Source organism: Neophocaena asiaeorientalis, unplaced genomic scaffold (assembly GCF_003031525.2).
Source record: "Neophocaena asiaeorientalis asiaeorientalis breed wild unplaced genomic scaffold, Neophocaena_asiaeorientalis_V1.1 scaffold15, whole genome shotgun sequence".
In the NCBI taxonomy this organism is placed as follows: Eukaryota; Metazoa; Chordata; class Mammalia; order Artiodactyla; family Phocoenidae; genus Neophocaena; species Neophocaena asiaeorientalis.
The window spans coordinates 10,714,910-10,733,971 of NW_020185328.1; the positions used below are offsets into that span (position 1 = coordinate 10,714,910).

Genomic DNA, 19,062 nt, shown 5'->3' on the forward strand with positions numbered 1-19,062 from the left:
TGTGTTAGGCATATCCACAAGCAAGGTGTGCTGTGTGTTTTTAAGTTCTCCTTAAAATAATTACAGTGGTCAAGGGGCTCCAGAACCCAGCAGATCGGGGACTACTTCCACAAAAATCTCTCTACTATTAATTAACTTTGTGGAAGTGTTATCCAGGATTTATTTATATTTTCATTCTTGTCTGCTCTTGTTAACAAAAACCTAAAGTTTACCCCAGTTAAAAAAAACTTGTTTACATACATATTTCCCTTTATCCTAAATTGGTCCCCACTTAAGCTTTAAGCATACATCTCCTTTATTATATTCCAGATCTTAGTAAACACATTCAGTATACGTCAATATTTTATAGATATTGATCTTTTCTACTTTGGGCTTTGACCATTCCATACTGAATAACACTGATTTGGCCCCATGTTTTAGCTTCCAGCTCTCTTATGCCACCGATGTGGGAAGCTTATAGTCAATATTTTCTCCTCACCCACCTGCCCTTATGTCAATATCATTTGCTAATAGTACTGATATTCGAAAGGGTGGCGGCTGCCCATTTTCTCCTTTCTGATTGTTTGAGGGTAAATGCTGAACATGATATATATATATATATATATACATCTTTACAGGAGTATAATTGCTTTACAATGTTGTGTTAGTTTCTGCTTTATAACAAAGTATATCAGTTATACATATACATATATCCCCATATCTCTTTCCTCTTGTGACTCCCTCCCTCCCACCCTCCCTATCCCACCCCTCTAGGTGGTCACAAAGCACCGAGCTGATCTCCCTGTGCTATGCAGCTGCCTCCCAACAGCTATCGGTTTTACATTTGTTAGTGTATATATGTCCAAGACACTCTCTCACTTTGTCCCAGCTTACCCTTCCCCCTCCCTGTGCCTTCAATTCCGTTCTCTAGTAAGTCTGTGTCTTTGTTCCCATCTTGCCCCCAGGTTCTTCATGACCACTTTTTTTTTTCTTAGATTCCATATACATGTGTTAGCATACAATATTTGTTTTTCTCTTTCTGACTTACTGAACTCTGTATGACAGACTCTAGGTCCATCCATGTCACTACAAATAACTCAATTTTGTTTCTTTTTATGGCTGAGTAATATTCCATTGTATATATGTATCACATCTTCTTTATCCATTCATCTGTCGATGGACACTTAGGTTGATTCCATGTCCTGGCTATTGTGAATAGAGCTGCAATGAACATAGTGGTACATGACTCTTTTTGAATTATGGTTTTCTTGGGGTATATGCCCAGTAGTGGGATTGCTGTGTCCTATGGTAGTTCTATTTTTAGTTTTTTAAGGAACCTCCATACTGTTCTCCATAGTGGCTGTTTCAATTTACATTCCCACCAACAGTGCAAGAGGGTTTCCTTTTCTCCACACCCTCTCCAGCATTTATTGTTTGTAGATTTTTTGATGATGGCTATTCTGACTGGTGTGAGATATCTCACTGTAGTTTTTTTTTTTTTTTTTTGCGGTACGCGGGCCTCTCACTGTTGTGGCCTCTCCCGTTGCGGAGCACAGGCTCTGGACGTGCAGGCTCAGCGGCCACGGCTCACGGGCCCAGCCGCTCCGTGGCATGTGGGATCCTCCCGGACCGGGGCACGAACCCGTGTCCCCTGCATTGGCAGGCGGACTCTCAACCTCTGTGCCACCAGGAAAGCCCCTCACTGTAGTTTTGATTTGCATTTCTATAATGATTAATGATGTTGAGCATTCTTTCATGTGTTTGTTGGCAATCTGTATATCTTCTTTGGAGAAATGTCTATTTATGACTTCTGCCCATTTTTGGATTGGATTATTTGTTTTTATGATACTGAGCTGCATGACGTGCTTGTAAATTTTGGAGATTAATCCTTTGTCAGTTGCTTCATTTGCAAATATTTTCTCCCATTCTGAGGTTGTCTTTTCATCTTGTTTATGGTTCCCTTTGCTGTGCAAAAGCTTTGAAGTTTCGTTAGGTCCCATTTGTTTATTTTTAGTTTCTCTAGGAGGTGGGTCAAAAAGGATCTTGCTGTGATTTATGTTATAGAGTGTTCTGCCTATGTTTTCCTCTAAGACTTTGATAATGTCTGGCCTTACATTTAGGTCTTTAATCCATTTTGAGTTTATTTTTGTGTATGGTGTTAGGGTGGGTTCTAATTTCATTCTCTACATGTAGCTGTCCAGTTTTCCCAGCACAACTTATTGAAGAGGCTGTCTTTTCTCCATTGTGTATTCTTGCCTCCTTTATCAAAGATAAGGTGACCATATGAGTTTATCTCTGGGCTTTCTATCCTGTTCCATTGATGTATATTTCTGTTTTTGTGCCAGTACCATACTGTCTTGATTACTATAGCTTTGTAGTATAGTCTGAAGTCAGGGAGCCTGATTCATCCAGCTCTGTTTTTTGTTCTCAAGTTTGCTTTGGCTATTCGGGGTCTTTTGTGTTACCATAAAAATTGTGAATTTTTTTGTTCTAGTCCTGTAAAATATGCCATTGGTAATTTGATAGGGATTGCATTGAATCTGTAAATTGCTTTGGGTAGTATAGTCATTTTCACAATGTTGATACTTCCAATCCAAGAACATGGTATATATCTCCATCTATTTGTATCATCCTTAATTTCTTTCATCAGTGCCTTTTAATGTTCTTATAAAAAAACCCAAAAGGTCTTTTGTTTCCTTGGGTAGGTTTATTACTAGGTATTTTATTCTTTTTGTTGCAGTGGCAAATGGGAGTGTTGCCTCAATTTCACTTTCAGATTTTCCATCATTAGTGTATAAGAATGCAAGAGATTTCTGTGTGTTAATATTGTATCCTGCTACTTTACCAAATTCATTGATTAACTCTAGTAGTTTTTTGGAAGCATCTTTAGGATTCTCTAATTATAGTATCATGTCATCTGCAAACAGTGACAGCTTTACTTCTTTTCTGATTTGGATTCCTTTTATTTCTTTTTCTTCTCTGATTGCTGTGGCTAAGACTTCCAAAACTATGTTGAATAATACTGGGGAGAATGGGCAACATTGTCTTGTTCCTGATCTTAGTGGAAATGTTTTCAGTTTTTCAACATTGAGGATGATGTTGGCTGTGGGTTTGTCATATATGGCCTTTATTATGTTGAGGTAAATTCCCTCTATGCCTACTTTCTAGAGGGTTTTTATCATTAATTGTTGTTTAATTTTGTTGAAAGCTTTCTCTGCATCTATTGAGATGATCATTTGTTTTTCCTCCTTCAGTTTGTTAACATGGTGTATCACATTGCTTGATTTGCATATATTGAAGAATCCTTGCATTCCTGGGATAAACCTCACTTGATCAATATCAGGGTGATGGTGGCCTTGTGGAATGACTTTGGGAGTGTTCCTCTCTCTGCTGTATTTTGGAAGAGTTTGAGAAGGATAGGTGTTAGCTATTCTCTAAATGTTTGATAGAATTCGCCTGTGAAGCCATCTGGTCCTGGGCTTTTGTTTGTTGGAAGAGTTTTAATCACAGTTTCAATTTCAGTGCTTGTGATTGGTCTGTTCATATTTTCTATTTCTTCCTGATTCAGTCTTGGCACATTGCGCATTTCTAAGAATTTGTCCATTTCTTCCAGGTTATCCATTTTATTGGCAAAAAGTTGCTTGTAGTAATCTCTCATGATCTTTTGTATTTCTGCAGTGTCAGTTGTTACTTCTCCTTTTTCATTTCTAGTTCTATTGATTTGAGTCTTCTCCCTTTTTTTCTTGATGAGTCTGGCTAATGGTTTATCAATTTTGTTTATCTTCTCAAAGAACTACCTTTTAGTTTTATTGAGCTTTGCTATTGTTTCCTTCATTTGTTTTTCACTTATTTCTGGGTCTTGTTTTTGTACCCATTCAGTCAATCTGTGGCTTTTGGTGGGAGCAGTTAGTCCATTTACATTTAAGGTAATTATCGATATGTATGTTCCTATTCCCATTTTCTTAATTGTTTTGGGTTCGTTATTGTAGGTCTTTTCCTTCTATTGTGTTTCTTGCCTAGAGAAGTTCCTTTAGCAGTTGTTATAAAGCTGGTTTGGTGGTGCTGAACTCTCTCAGCTTTTGCAGGGGGGGGGGGGGGGGGGCAGGGAGTGCGGGGCAAGCCTGTGGCGGCAGAGGCCGGCCTGATGTTGCACCAACCTGAGGTGCGCCATGCGTTCTCCCTGGGAGGTTGTTCCTGGATCCCGGGACCCTGGCAGCGGCGGGCTGCACAGGCTCCCCGGAAGGGGAGTGTGGATAGTGACCTGTGACCAACCCCACCAACACCAGCTCCGACGGAAGCCCGAGCCTCAATTCCCTGCCCCGCCTGCCCCGGCGGGTGAGCAGACAAGCCTCTTGGGCTGGTGAGTATCGGTCGGCCCTGATCCTCTGTGCGGGAATCTCTCTGCTTTGCCCTCTGCACCCCTGTTGCTGTGCTCTCCTCTGCGGCCCCGAAGCTTTCCCCCTCCGTCCCCCCGCAGTCTCCACCTGCGAAGGGGCTTCTAGTGTGTGGAAACCTTTCCTCCTTCACGGCTCCCTCCCACTGGTGCAGGTCCCGTCCCTATTCTTTAGTCTCTGTTTATTCTTTTTGCATTTGCCCTACCCAGGTACATGGGGACTTTCTTGCCTTTTGGGAGGTCTGAGGTCTTCTGCCAGCGTTCAGTAGGTGTTCTGTAGGAGTTGTTCCACGTGTAGATGTATTTCTGGTATATCTGTAGGGAGGAAGGTGATCTCCATGTCTTACTCTGCCGCCATCTTCCTGGACGCCCCATAACCAGCTTTTAGTTTTATTGATCTTTGCTATCGTTTCCTTCATTTCTTTTTCATTTATTTCTGATCTGACCATTATGATTTCTTTCCTTCGGATGTTTTTTAAGGTAGGATTGTGTTGCAGTAAACTTCTCTCGTAGAACTGCTTTTGCTGCATCCCATAGGTTTTCGGTCGTCGTGTTTTCATTGTAATTTGTTTCTAGGTATTTTTTGATTTCCTCTTCGATTTCTTCAGTGACCTCTTGGTTTTTAAGTAGTGTATTGCTTAGCCTCCATTTGTTTGTATTTTTTACAGATATTTTCCTGTAATTGATATCTATCTCATAGCGTTGTGGTCAGAAAAGATACTTGATATGATTTCAATTTTTTAAAATTTACCAAGGTTTGATTTGTGACCCAAGATATGATCTATCCTGGAGACTGTTCCATGAGCACTTGAGACAAAAGTGTATTCTGTTGTTTTTGGATGGAATGTCCTATAAATATCAGTTAAGTCCATCTTTTTTAATGTGTCATTTAAAGTTTTTTTTCCTTATTTATTTTCCTTTTGGATGATCTGTCCACTGATGAAAGTGGGGTGTTAAAGTCCCCTACTATGATTGTGTTACTGTCGATTTCCCCTTTTATGGCTGTTAGTATTTGCCTTATGTATTGAGGTGCTCCTATGTTGGGTGCATAAATATTTACAATTGTTATATCTTCTTCTTGTATTGATCCCTTGATCATTATGTAGTACCCTTCTTTGTCTCTTGTAATAGTCTTTGTTTTTAATTCTATTTTGTCTGATATAAGAATTGCTACTCCAGCTTTCTTTTGATTTCCATTTGCATGGAATATCTTTTTCCATCCCCTCACTCCCAGTCTGTATGTGTCCCTAGGTCTGAAGTGAGTCTCCTGTAGACAGCATATATACAGGTCTTATTTTATTTTATTTTATTTTTGCGATACGCGGGCCTCTCACTGTTGTGGCCTCTCCCATTGCAGAGCACAGGCTCCGGACGCGCAGGCTTAGCAGCCATGGTTCACGGGCCCAGCCACTCTGCGGCATGTGGGATCTTCCCGGACCGGGGCATGAACCCTGCATGAACCCATCTTCCCATGAACCGGGGTATCGGCAGGCGGGCTCTCAACCACTGCACAACCAGGGAAGCCCACGGGTCTTATTTTTGTATCCCTTCAGCCAGTCTGTGTCTTTTGGTTGGAGCATTTAATCCACTTATATTTAAGGTAGTTATCGACATGTATGTTCCTATTACCATTCTCTTAATTGTTTTGGGTTTGTTATTGTAGGTCTTTTCCTTCTCTTGTGTTTCCTGCCTAAAGAAGTTCCTTTAGCATTTGCTGTAAAGCTGGTTTGGCAGTGCTGAATTCTTTTAGCTTTTGCTTGTCCGTAAAGGTTTTAATTTCTCCATCAAATCTGAATGAGATCCTTGGTGGGTAGAGTAATCTTGGTTGTAGGTTTTCCCTTTCATCACTTTAAATATGTCCTGCCACTCCCTTCAGGCTTGCAGAGTTTCTGCTGAAAGATCAGCTGTTAACCTTATGGGGATTCCCTTGTATGTTATTTGTGGTTTTTCTCTTGCTGCTTTTAATATTTTTTCTTTGTATTTAATTTTTGATAGTTTGATTAATATGTGTCCTGGCGTGTTTCTCCTTGCATTTATCCTGTATTGGACTCTCTGTGCTTCCTGGACTTGATTAACTATTTCCTTTCCCGTATTAGGGAAGTTTTCAACTATAATCTCTTCAAATATTTTCTCAGTCCCTTTCTTTTTCTCTTCTTCTTCTGGAACCCCTATAATTTGAATGTTGATGTGTTTAATGTTGTCCCAGAGGTCTCTGTGACTGTCCTCAGTTCTTTTCATTCTTTTTTCTTTATTCTGCTCTGCAGTAGTTATTTCCATTATTTTATCTTCCAGGTCACTTATCCGTTTTTATGCCTCAGTTATTCTGCTATTGATCCCTTCTAGATAATTTTTAATTTCATTTATTGTGTTGTTCATCACTATTTGTTTGCTCTTTAGTTCTTCTAGGTCATTTTTAAATGTTTCTTGCATTTTGTCTCTTCTATTTCCAAGATTTTGGATCATCTTTACTATCACTTTTCTAATTCTTTTTCTGGTAGACTGCCTATTTCCTCTTCATTTGTTAGGGCTGGTGGGTTTTTACCTTGCTCCTTCTTTTGCTGTGTGTTTTTCTGTCTTCTCATTTTGCTTGACTTACTGTGTTTAGGGTCTCCTTTTAGCATGCTGCAGGTTCGTAGTTCCTGTTGTTTTTGGTGTCTGCCTCCAGTGGGTAACGTTGGTTCAGTGGCTTGTGTAGGCTTCCTGTTGGAGGGGACTAGTGCCTGTGTTCTGGTGGATGAGGCTGGATCTTGTCTTTCTGGTGGGCTGGTCCATGTCTGGTGGTGTGTTTTGGGGTTTCTGTGACCTTATTATGATTTTAGGCAGCCTGTCTGCTAATGGGTGGGGCTGTGTTCCTGTCTCGCTAGTTGTTTGGCATAGGGTGCCTTGCACTGTAGCTTGCTGGTCCTTGAGTGGAGCTGGGTCTTGGCGTTGATGGAGATCTCTGGGAAATTTTTGCCATTTGCTATTAGGTGCTGCTCGGAGGTCTCTGGTGGACCGGTGTCCTGAAGTTGGCTCTACCACCTCAGAGGCACAGCCTTGATGCCTGGCTGGAGCACCAAGAGCCTGTCATCCCTATGGCTCAGAATAAAAGGGAGAAAAATAGAAAGAAGGAAAGAAAGGAAGAAGATAAAACAAAATATAATAGAATAAAATGAAATAAAATAAGATAAAATAAATTTATTAATATAAAAAGTAATTATTAAAAAAATTTAAAAAATAAAAAAAAGGAAAGAAGAGAGCAACCAAGCCAAAAAACAAATCCACCAATGATAGCAAGAGCTAAAAACTATACTAAAACAAACAAACAAACAAAAAAATGGAGAGACTGAATCCTGGGATAAATGGTAAAAGCAAATCTATTCATACAAAATCACACACAGAAGCATACACATACACACTCACAAAAAGAGAAAAAGGGAAAAAAAAAATATCTTTGCTCCCAATGTCCACCTCCTCACTTTGGGATGATTCGTTGTCTATTCAGGTATTCCACAGATGCAGGGTACATCAAGTTGACTGTGGAGATTTAATCCACTGTTCCTGAGGCTGCTGGGAGAAATTTCCCTTTCTTTTCTTTTTTCGCACAGCTCATGGGGTTCAGCTTTGGATTTAACTCCACCTCTGCGTGTAGGTCGCCTGAGGGTGTCTGTTCCCCATGTACTTGGGGAGTTTCTTGCCTTTTGTGAGGTCTGAGGTCTTCTGCCAGCGTTCAGTAGGTGTTCTGTAGGAGTTGTTCCACATGTAGATGGATTTCTGATGTATTTGTGGGGAGGAAGGTGATATCTATGTGTTACTCTTCCGCCATCTTGAAGCTCCTCCTGAACATGATATTTTACAAGTTAATAGAGATTCTTCCAGAAAAGATTTTTTTGCAGTAAAGTTTACATTCAATCTTTCTAATCAGTAAGCTATTGTCTATTGAACTGTCTTAATTTTTGTGAAATAAGTAGGCACTATTTTTATTTTCTTGTTCCTTATCACTGAATCCTCTTACAAAATTACCTTCCTCTCATGAGAAAACATCATATATCACTCAACATTTAAGCTCTGGACCAAAGAGTACAGTGACTACTGGTGTGTGTAGAGTCAGCAGGGAGTGAGTTTTGGGTTTAAAATTTTAATATTCAGAAAATATCTATTGAACATCCACTAGGTACATACAAAGTGCTATACCTGGTACTGGGAGTATAAAAAAGGACTAGAAATATTCCTGGTCCTTAGAGGGTTTACAGTTTAGTCTCCACAGACAAGACCAGGAAGTCAGTAAATAGCTATTATGCACAACAGAGAGTGGTAAGTTACCGAGGCAGAGAGAGCTGATGGGAGAAGGGAGAGCCCACTGCACTGAGACCAGGGAAGATTTTATGAGTGGAATCTTATTAGCACCTTAAACAGTGACCAGCCATGGGTCAGAGAGAATTTGAGGCAGAAGGCAAGGCATGGAGGTGGAAAAGTGGAGTATGGGTATGAGAGCAACTAATTGTGTGAAGAAATGTAGTGATATTTCAGCCTGCAAAGGTAGGTTGGGTCCGATCAAGAAGCATCTTCAGTATCAGGCTAAGGAAGTTCAGTTGCCCATGATTCTTCCCTAACCCTTGTAGTTCTAGTGGGTCCTGTTTTTATAATAGCGTGTGTCCTCATGTATCCTGGTTAATCTGTTTGCGTGCCTACCAATTGTGTTAGTCTGTGAGTGATTCCAAGTCCTGGTAAGTCATTTATTTATCTTCCTGTCATAGACACCTAGTCGGGCACTTGCCACATGGAAGGAGCTTGGAAAATGTGACATTAATTGAAGCCAACCTTGTTTTGTTGCGTGAATATCATTCATTACTTGAAAACACACCACACACGTGCATGTGTGTGTGTGTGCGTGCATGTGTGAGCACACACACACGGTTTCATAAAGATTTAAAAATTGACTTTTTCCTCTCAAGGTTATTGAGTCTCGATTTTCTTACTGAATTCAGCAGGATCCATTTTGGTATGAGTTGTAGCTTTAACAGACTGCAAAAGCTGTTGTCAGCTTGGTGATTACATTTCATGTTCTCAATTTTGGGGGGCAACAGTGTGTAAAAGATTTGGATTCTCAATTGCCTCAGAAAAGGCAGATTACTGGCAGCATTTACTCTAGCTAACCCTTTTAAGCTCACCCTCTGCAACTCTCCCCCCGGTGTCTACATTTCAGCCAGAGGGAACTCCTCACCCTTCTCAGGCTATGTCATCTATTTCAATCCTATCTTTGCCTGTGCTGTTCCCTCTGCTGTGCATACATTAGTGACTGTAACAGATAAACTCCTAAGCCTCGGGAACTTAGTATGTTTAAAGAATATTTGTTTTGCTCAGATAATAGTACAATACAGTCACTCCTGGAGGGTGGCCTTTCTCCACATGTTTCAGGGAGACAGGTTTCCTCTATCCCGTGGCTGCTCCATCTTCACGTCATGACTCTCAAGGTTGTCCTAGTCATCTCCAGTCTAGCCAGCTGGAAGGCAAAGGCCATGTAGGGTCATGAATCAAGAGCTAAGTGGACCAGGCCTGGAAGCAACGGATGTCACGTTTCATTGGTCAGAACTGACACAGGGCCATGTCTATCCATAAAGGAGACTGGGAAGTGTAATCTAGCAGTGTGCCCAGGAGAAAAAGGAAGTAGTTTTTGGTGACTTACTAACCAGTATCCTCCACAGTCTTTCCTTCTGGTCACAAATTTCCTATCCTATTCTTTCTTCCTTTTGTAGAACACCTTCTTTTTCCACAGGCGGCAACTCCAAGACACATGAAGTCAATGTAGCAGTACAAAGTTTAGGATCTTCAGATGATGTCTGTGGTGTCTGGATGGGGCTCCTTGTGGAGATCTGTGAATAAAAAGATAAGTTGTTTATCCCTTCTCCCACTCAATATATGGTGGATGAGAGAAGGGATAACTACAATAAAACCTCTCTTGGAAAACAAAAGAATGGAAGACAGTTATTAGTTGTTGGTACACATGATATCCTGCTGAGCAGGTTCAGGAAGGTCTCCTGCCCTGTGGGTGGGGAAGGTCCTTGTTTAGATTCTGATTCTGCTCTCCTCTTGGAACTCCCTTGTCCACTTGGTCCATCCTCTGGGTGGGTCTTCCACGTCCTATATTCCATGGCTGCGCCTGAAGAGGACATTGGGGAGTTTATTCTTCATGAGGGCTGTACAACTTTCACAGCCTGCTTTCTGCTTGTGCAAGCATGAGGTCCTGAGATGGTTTTAATGTTCAAATAGCCACAGGCTTTTTCAGGTTGAGATCATGTTTATTGGGCAGTGCAGTTCACCCAAAAATTTAGAAGGTTTTTGATCTGTTAGCTTCTAGCCAGTTCCACGTGCCAGTAAATATATTCAAAGTTTTGCTTAGATGTTGTTCTCAAGTCTTATTTATTTGTTTCTTTGCCCCCATGCCCTTCTTTTTCAGTTTAATGGTGTTTACCTTGAGGACAATAGGTTTGGGTGGCGGCCACACCATTAATGTAACTTTGTAACAACACTGAGGTTTTGGAATAATTTAAATGATTAATTCTTATTGATTGTTAATCATATTACAAAGAGTAATACAATATTAAAATACATCATCCTCAGTAAATTAATATGCACTTAGAAAATCTAATGGTTGCAGGTAAAATATAGCATATGGAACTTTCATTTAAAAATACAAATTTTATGAAAATTAAAAAATTTTTGAGATTTTGGATAAAGATATATCTTAAAATATTATGAAAAATATTCTTTATTCTGAAACAATGTCAGAAAAGAATACCCAAATTCCTCTAAAACAACTAGTTATAGTTAGTTATCCAGTTGCTGTTTTTGGTAAAATTAACAAGAGAACGCATTTACAATTTTACATCACAATCATATGTCAAGTAATTAGGATTGAAGAAATATTGTTGACATACACATTAGGTTGACTATTATATTTTCAAAAGCAGTGTTCTTTCACTTATTTAAATTAAAAGAATTAAAACGTGCTTAAATCTTGTTCTGGTATTCTAAAAGTGTTTGGAAACATTTTTCTTAATTTTTAGTACTGAAATCCATCTGAATGGATCTACTAATAGTCATTGTAACCAAATGAAATTAGTTTTTTTAATAGTCCATAGGACTTAATTGTATTTGAAGGTACGAGGAGGCAGCCCCATCTTTCCATCTGTTTCTAAGGTCTGAAATCACAGTTCTGCACAGTGGACATATATTCCCTCTGTAAAACCATAAGGCAATGAATGCGTTCTTCAGAAAAACATGCTGACTGATGGGAAGAATAATTTTCTGAAATTCAGCTTGACATACTGAACAAATATCATCCACATCTAAATAAGTCACTCTGTAACTTGGCTGTGTAAAAAATATTCACAAGGGCTTCCCTGGTGACGCAGTGGTTGAGAGCCCGCCTGCCGATGCAGGGGACACGGGTTCGTGCCCCGGTCTGGGAAGATCCCACATGCCGCGGAGCGGCTGGGCCCGTGAGCCCTGGCCGCTGAGCCTGTGCGTCCGGAGCCTGTGCTCCGCAACGGGAGAGGCCACAACAGTAAGAGGCCTGCATATCGCAAAAAAAAAAAAAAAAAAAATCACAAAACCTATCTGAAAGTTCTCAGGTTTCCAAAAAAACCCAAAAGCTATAAAATGAGGTAGAATAAAGACAGTAATATCCCAAGAATCTAGCTAATTGTATTATTAAACTCCCTGAAGCAAATAAGGTAATGAAACCAAAACTGATATGGAAACAAAATTCAGTAAAACTGACATAATTCTTCTAAGAGCATACACCAGTAACCCTTGGATTTAAAAAGCAGGATGAAAGAAGGCACTACTATAATAAGATTTTTTGAGCCTATGAAAAGCAATTTCAAAATGAAGTCTGTAATTCTAATAATCCAAAGTACTTCTGAGAAGCTTGAATGATCCAAAGTAGGATTTAAAAAGATTAACTTGTAATAAAGTGACTGAGAATGAAAGAACAGAAATTCCTGCTAAGAATACTAGTAACCAAGCTTACTGAATGTTTGAGCACCTTTTTCTTAGAAAAGCCTGATTTACAATGCTTTTGTTTGCACGGTTGAAAGTTGTTAGCGGCCCAGTTCCAAGAAACATTCCACATATTTCTGGAGCTTGGATTTTCAGCACATCCTTTAGGCATGGAGTTTATCCGGATACGAACATATCCAGAATGAAGGCAAGGCCCTTCTCCCATCCATCTTGTTGCTCGGGCATTTTGGGAGGCTGAGGCAGCCTCACTGCCTGCAGTTCCTGGAGGACTGGTGTGGCCCTGGAATATGTTTTCTCTGATCCAAATTTCTTTGCATCAGGTCTGTGTTTCCTCTCATGATGTTGAGTGAACAGAGGCCTCACAATTGTGTCAGGGACAGTGGGAGATGCTGTCATACCCCTTCAGTCAGGGCCAACACCCTCAAACCTCACCACAAGTAACTTTGGTTAGGCCAATGGCAGCAGGAAAGCTGGATTTTAATAGGCTTTTGTGTTCGGGGTCTAACAGCTATCATACAGCTTTTCTAGTCAGGCGTCCAATTTCTGGACCCTCAGTTTCTGCTTGCAAACCGGCCACTTATTTCCTGAGCTCATTTCTTATAATGCTTTGATGCAGTACAAAGAAAGTGAGCCCAGTTATTCTCTTGCCAATCACTTTGCCCAGAGCTACGGCCTCACTAGCCATGTGGCCTGCTTTCCAAGTCATCTCAGACAACAATTTTACCAAATGTTTTGCCCCTGTAAAATTTGGGTGTCCATCTTTACAGCTCTGTATATAGATTCCTTTATAATAAGTGTTGAAATCAGCTGGTGTAAGTCCTCCAATTTTGTTCTTTTTCAAAGCTGTTTTGACTATTACACATCTTTTGCAGATCTATATGAATTTTAGATTCATTTTTTCAAATGGCTGCAACAGAACCTGCTGGGATCAGGAACTGAACCTGGAGAAGGAGGGGTCCAGAAAGGAGAGTTGGTGAATCAGGGAAGTCACTAAGTAGTCCTCCTGAAGCACTGGCAGGCACAGTGGGCAAGTCAGAGCTTGAGGGGAGTCTGCTGAGACGGACCCCTAAGGGGTCTGTAGAGGTCTGTGCAAGGCTGTGACCTGGTCCTAGCAACTGCCTCTGTGAATTTGCATTCCAGCCTCTGGTCACTGGTTGCTGTCGGTCAGCGGGGCAGGCAGACGGGTAGAGCTGCTGGCCCTGGAAGTGGAAGAGGCTGCAGAGCGGAGAAGGAGGGTGAGGACAGTCTGGCATCTGCCATTTCTCTGTGTCTGCCTCATCTTACCTCTAACCGTGACTATCTTCAGAGCATAAGGGCTGTTGCTTCCTTTCACTTCCCAAATCTTGTGCACGTTTCTAACTTAGAACCAAATCTAACCCCAAACCAAATAGGGAAGGCGATTCTAAAATGTGGTTCCGACTTAGCCAGACCTACACAAAATAAAATCATTTTCTCTTTGACTGCTCTCTCTGTATCACCATTTTCATCCAACCAACCACCAGCTCCTGTTGATTTTACATCATTATTTCTGCATTATGACCCCTTCCTTTCTCTGCTATTGCCCTTCTTTAGCGCAACCCTTCCTATGTTTCATGTCTGAAGTACTTCTTTATTAGCCTTCTTACTTGCAATTACACTAAATGTGGCCATGTAGGTCGAGCACTACACACTCTGGGGTGCCATTCACAGACCAAATTTCATTGCCCTCCCTAGGTTGTAGAGGATACAACATGCAGAACTGTAGGTAGTAGTTCCATATCACATGTAGCCCCGTTTATTCCCCTCAGTAACCTGGGCCTTCCTTTTAAAAGGTACAACTGACCATGTCATTCTCCTGCCTAAAATCCTTGGCCTCCAATCACCTTCTCAAGGTAAAATTTTAATTACTTAGCATAGCATAAAATCCATTCATGACTAGCAGATGAGTCTAAGCTCTGGAATCAGAATTTCTAAATTGGAATTTTATCTTAGTAATTTGAGAAATGTATGACCTTGGGCAAGTCACTTAATCACACTGGGTTTGTTTCTTTAACTGAAATGGAGGAGGAGGGTATGAATACTCTTTTCGTCATCAATTTTTGTCAGCATCCATTGAGAGTTAAAGATGGAATATTCCTTCTGTAGTGCAGTCTCTCACCGTCGTCTGTCCCTACCCCAACTCTATGCTTCAGCTAAACCGAACTCCTTATAGTAATTCTCCACGTTGTGACCCATCCTGCCTCTGTGCCTTTATACCAGCCCCCTGTATTACCCTCGGTTTCTTCCCCTGCATAGAATGTGCTCATTGTGCAGGACTCAGTGACTCATCACTTCCTCCTGGAAGCCTCCTCTGGTTCCCTCAGACGTGATTAGTAGCTGCTCCATTGGGCTGTCTCAGCAGTCAGTGCTTGATTATATCACAGTGAATTCTCTTTTTCTGTCACTTGCCTATCTCCCCCATTATGTAAGCTATAGATCATGTTTCCCTTGAGGGTAGAAACTGTTTCACTTGTCTTTATCCTTAGCTCCAAATATAGCTAAGTTCTTAAGAATGTTTGTTAGCAGGTTCTTAAAAATGTCTGTTGAATTAATGAATGGTGATGAATGATAAAGTCTCTAACAGGCATTTTTATACTTTATGGAGAAATATAAGGATGATGGAGGGAAGATTTTGGGACAAAGCATAATAGCAGGGACTCTAGAATTCCAAAATTTAGTGATTTGGTTATTCTCTTAATAGAAAGAATAGCTAAAGACATTTTTGTGAAAGCATTGTTTACTAGCAGTTGTCCAATATCCATTGCTTTAAGACCTTTTATAAAAATATTATTGAATAATCCATAAAAGTTCTTTGAAGAGTATTCTGTTTGTCAGTGGTCAATGGTAATACCTAAAAATATAAATTAGCTATTCTTGGCAAGTTATGGATCAACATCCTGGAACTATCAGTTTGTTCTATAACGTCTGTATGAGTTCAATCATTTTGACGGCGCACCTTGCCTCAGTCAGTAGTTTACACCTGAAGTTTCTAATGGCACTTTTAATAAAGAGAACAAGTAGTTACACTTTTCTCCAGAATTTCAAATTTCCATGTATTGAATATGCAATGAAATAAGGTACATCCATAAGGATTTTTTCATATTAGAAATTTCTGGATCAATAATCAAGTATCTTAAAATTTGGAATAAAAATGTCAGCGCATGGACTTAATATCAGAAGATATTAAATCTAAGCACTTCTGTGGGCAATAGACCTTGACCTTTTCCAAAAACCCATCTCTTCTTCAAATAGGTTCTTGTTTTGGCATAAGTAAAAGTTTTAATAAATATGGAAACGATCACTCTCAACATCAGTGTCATGCTTTGTCAGGCTTATGATTCTAACTGCTACCCCATGCATCACAATTCTAAGATTAAGAAGAGTGACTTGCTTAAATACTTTTGCATCTTACAAATGAATAAGAATACGAAGATCTCACTAGAGAAATGGGCAAAGGGCATATCAAAGCAGTCAGTAAAGAAGAAATAAAAATGGCCAATATATATATAGAAAAATTTGCATATGGAGAAATGCAAACCGAACAACAGTGAGATACCATTTGAACCTGTCACAGTAGAAAAGGATGTGAAGAAAGAGCACTTTGATCCATCGCTGTTGGGGGTGTATATCGTCTTTCTCTGCAATTGGATAGTAGCGTTGACTACTTTTAGGCGATTTGGGATGTCTGCCTGTGGAGAGCATGCGCTCTCATCAGCTTCCTGCAGGTGGAGCTTTCATGGGAAAGGCCTCCCTCCACTGGGGAGCCCTGTGGTTTCCCAGCTATGTCTGGGCATGTTTGGGAAATTCTGTTTAATTTCAGCTACCGTGTTAGGAATCTCAGTGGGCTGCATACCTGATCCATGTCCTCTATCCAACTTTTATCAAAAATAAGGCTGATGTTTTGATTTCCACTTGTCAGTCTCCTCTCTATTGCTCAGTTAGCCTTGAACTGGGGCTTCCTGACACCCCCAAAAAATATCAACAACGGCAAAATAGAATTTGGATATTCAAAAACATGGGATTGATTAAAAAGATGTGTCAACAAAATTGGATATGATGCAGCAATTCAAAACAATTCATTGAAGCACATTGATACATGAAGAAAAGATTCTAATATAGCATTCTGCATACAAACACACTTATTATATATGTACGTAATCTGTTATTTTCCTCTTTCTTTCCTCATCCATATTTTCTAAAGCTTCTGTAACTACACAAAATGGGTTAAATACATGTTTGCTTCTGTATAGGCTGTTTTCACTGCTGTGTTTCCTGTGCTCATGGTGGCTGGTGTGTGCTTTCCCTTCTTTTGTCTGTTTCCTTGGTGGGGAGAGCAGGGTCTTGGCCACAGGCAGTACACCTGGAATTGGGTCAGCTTTTCTCTGCTGGACACCTCTTTACATGGATTCTTGCACAGGACCCGGCCCCCTTGTGATCTGTGGCTACTGACTCCATCCCTCTCTCTTTTCTGCAGAGCCTCACCTGGTCAGAAAGGAGCTCACCTGTGGGCCCAAATGAGGCGATGGTCATCCTCTTCCTCCAGTGCCCCATGTGGTCTTCTTCCCAGGAAGCAGTGTTGATGTCTGAGGAGAGCCAGTGCCTCAGCCATCCTGGGGCCGTTGAGGGTTGGGAGAATTCTCCCACTCAATAGAATAAAACCGTAGATACTAACAAGCTCGGGGTGAGCTGGTACACAGAGTTACCTCTAATTCATGGAGATGCCAAAAGCATCATCATTCGCAATGGCTCCTGGGGAATGGAATTATCCACACAAGTGAAGTTTCTAGATAACTAGCATTTACTACCTTAAGAATTTATACTATTTTTCATCATTTTTAATGGAAATCTTACTGAAGGGCTTTCAATTTATTTCCACAAGCATTCAATATTTTCTTGATGATGTAGTCTCATTCTTATAAAGAATATGTTTTATTGTGCTGTTGAATGGTGATGTTCTCTGGGCACATTGAAACATGTAGTCCCAAAGAGCAGCTACTGGTTGTACTTTCAAGGCCATGCCTGTGTTTTTTAGATGGTTGGCTTACTTTCCCTGCTGACAGCTGTTCCATCTGAGAATCTGTGTGTTCTGGTTGAGACCCTGCTATATTGAAATAGCATTTGGTTGGGAATGGCTCTGATTAGAAGCAAGACTCAGTATCTTGTGGCAGACATTTCTGCCACTGTGAGGCCATTTCCATTGGTTCTGAGTTTACAGCTGGGTTTTGTCCAGTTAGTTATAGTAGTCAGTGGTCTGACCTCTGGTTGAAGGGGCTATTCTTATACTTTGCATCAAGATTTCTAGTCACCTTTTTGACAACCGAGTTAAAATTCACATTTTGCTTTACAATCAGGCTTCCTTATAGATTAATGATCACTTATAATTTTAGGAACTGTGGTTCAAAGAAATGAAGTCAATTTTCTAATCTCATTGGCAATGGAATGTTTATGAACTTCAGGATCTATGACTGGAAATCACGAGTTTTTCCTAAAAGAATTTTAAGGGGGTAATTGAATGATCAAGCATTCATGTATTTAATAACTCTATTCAACTTAATTAAGAAATTCTCATTGATTTTCCATTGCCTAAAGTATAAGGTGCAATTGTTTTAACATCCTATCATTTAGTTTGGCTGCCTAAAAAGCACCCAAAACATAATGGTTTAAAACAAAAAAGTTTCACTATGTTCTATGATTCCGTGGGTCAGTGGGCAGCTCTTTCAGTCTGGGTCATCTTGGCTTGAGTTGAATGGTCTAGGTTGGCCTCACTCACATGTCTGGGATGGCTGGGATGACTAGGCCCTCTCTCCACCAGGTCTTTTATCCCTCGGGGGTAGCCTGAGTGTGTCATATGGCAGCAAAAGGGTTTCCAGCAGCAAGAGAGGGAAAACCCCAAAGTACATATATTTTTCAAGCCTCTGCCTGTGTCCCATTTACTAATGTCCCATTGGCCAAAGCAAGTCATATTGACTTGAGAGCATGGATACAGGAGGCATGATTCATGGGAGTCATTACTGCAATGATCTATCAAAGCATGTACCAAACTATCACTCTAAACCTGCAGTCCGCAAACTGTGGCTCAGGTGCCCTGGGGCACCAGAGTGAATTCACAGGGACTTTTGCAGGATATTTTACAATTTTGAGGGAAACATAATTTTATTCTGTGACTACTGGACATCACAAGAACTACTAGCTTGATGTAGGTCACAATGTCAGTATCATAATGATACATTCCTTCTGCTGCTGTTGTATCTTTGCAAAGCTGGATTTTTGGTGGTTGCTGTGATGAAAAGCAAGTACCACAGGAAAATGATTGTGAAGCAGGAAGTGAGGGTAGTGGTGTCCCATTTGGTTCCAAGATTGCGGAGGTTGTGTGGTGCCCAATGTGTGCATATATACCATTATTAAGTAAATGTGGTTAAGAAATAAGATATCATTTAAAATTTTATGTGTATTACTTTTCAAATATAATTAAGTTGTGAGTACATACAACTTACAAATTTGTTTGGACCTAGCTATTTAATGAATGGAACTATTAAGTATTTCTTTTGGTCTAGGGGCACTGTGATAAAATTAACTAGACGCTAAGGATGCCGTGAACCAGGAAAGGTTGGGAACTGCTGTTCTAAACTCATTTTTTCTTTTTTCTTTTCTTTTCTTTTTTTTTAACT

The 19,062-nt window shown here is 40.3% G+C and overlaps 1 pseudogene; it reads right to left on the bottom strand.

Annotated features, from left to right (window-relative positions):
• Positions 1–11,479: 11,479 nt before the first annotated feature.
• On the bottom strand, positions 11,480–16,945 carry LOC112392747 (E3 ubiquitin-protein ligase RNFT1 pseudogene; annotated as a pseudogene).
• Positions 16,946–19,062: the final 2,117 nt, after the last annotated feature.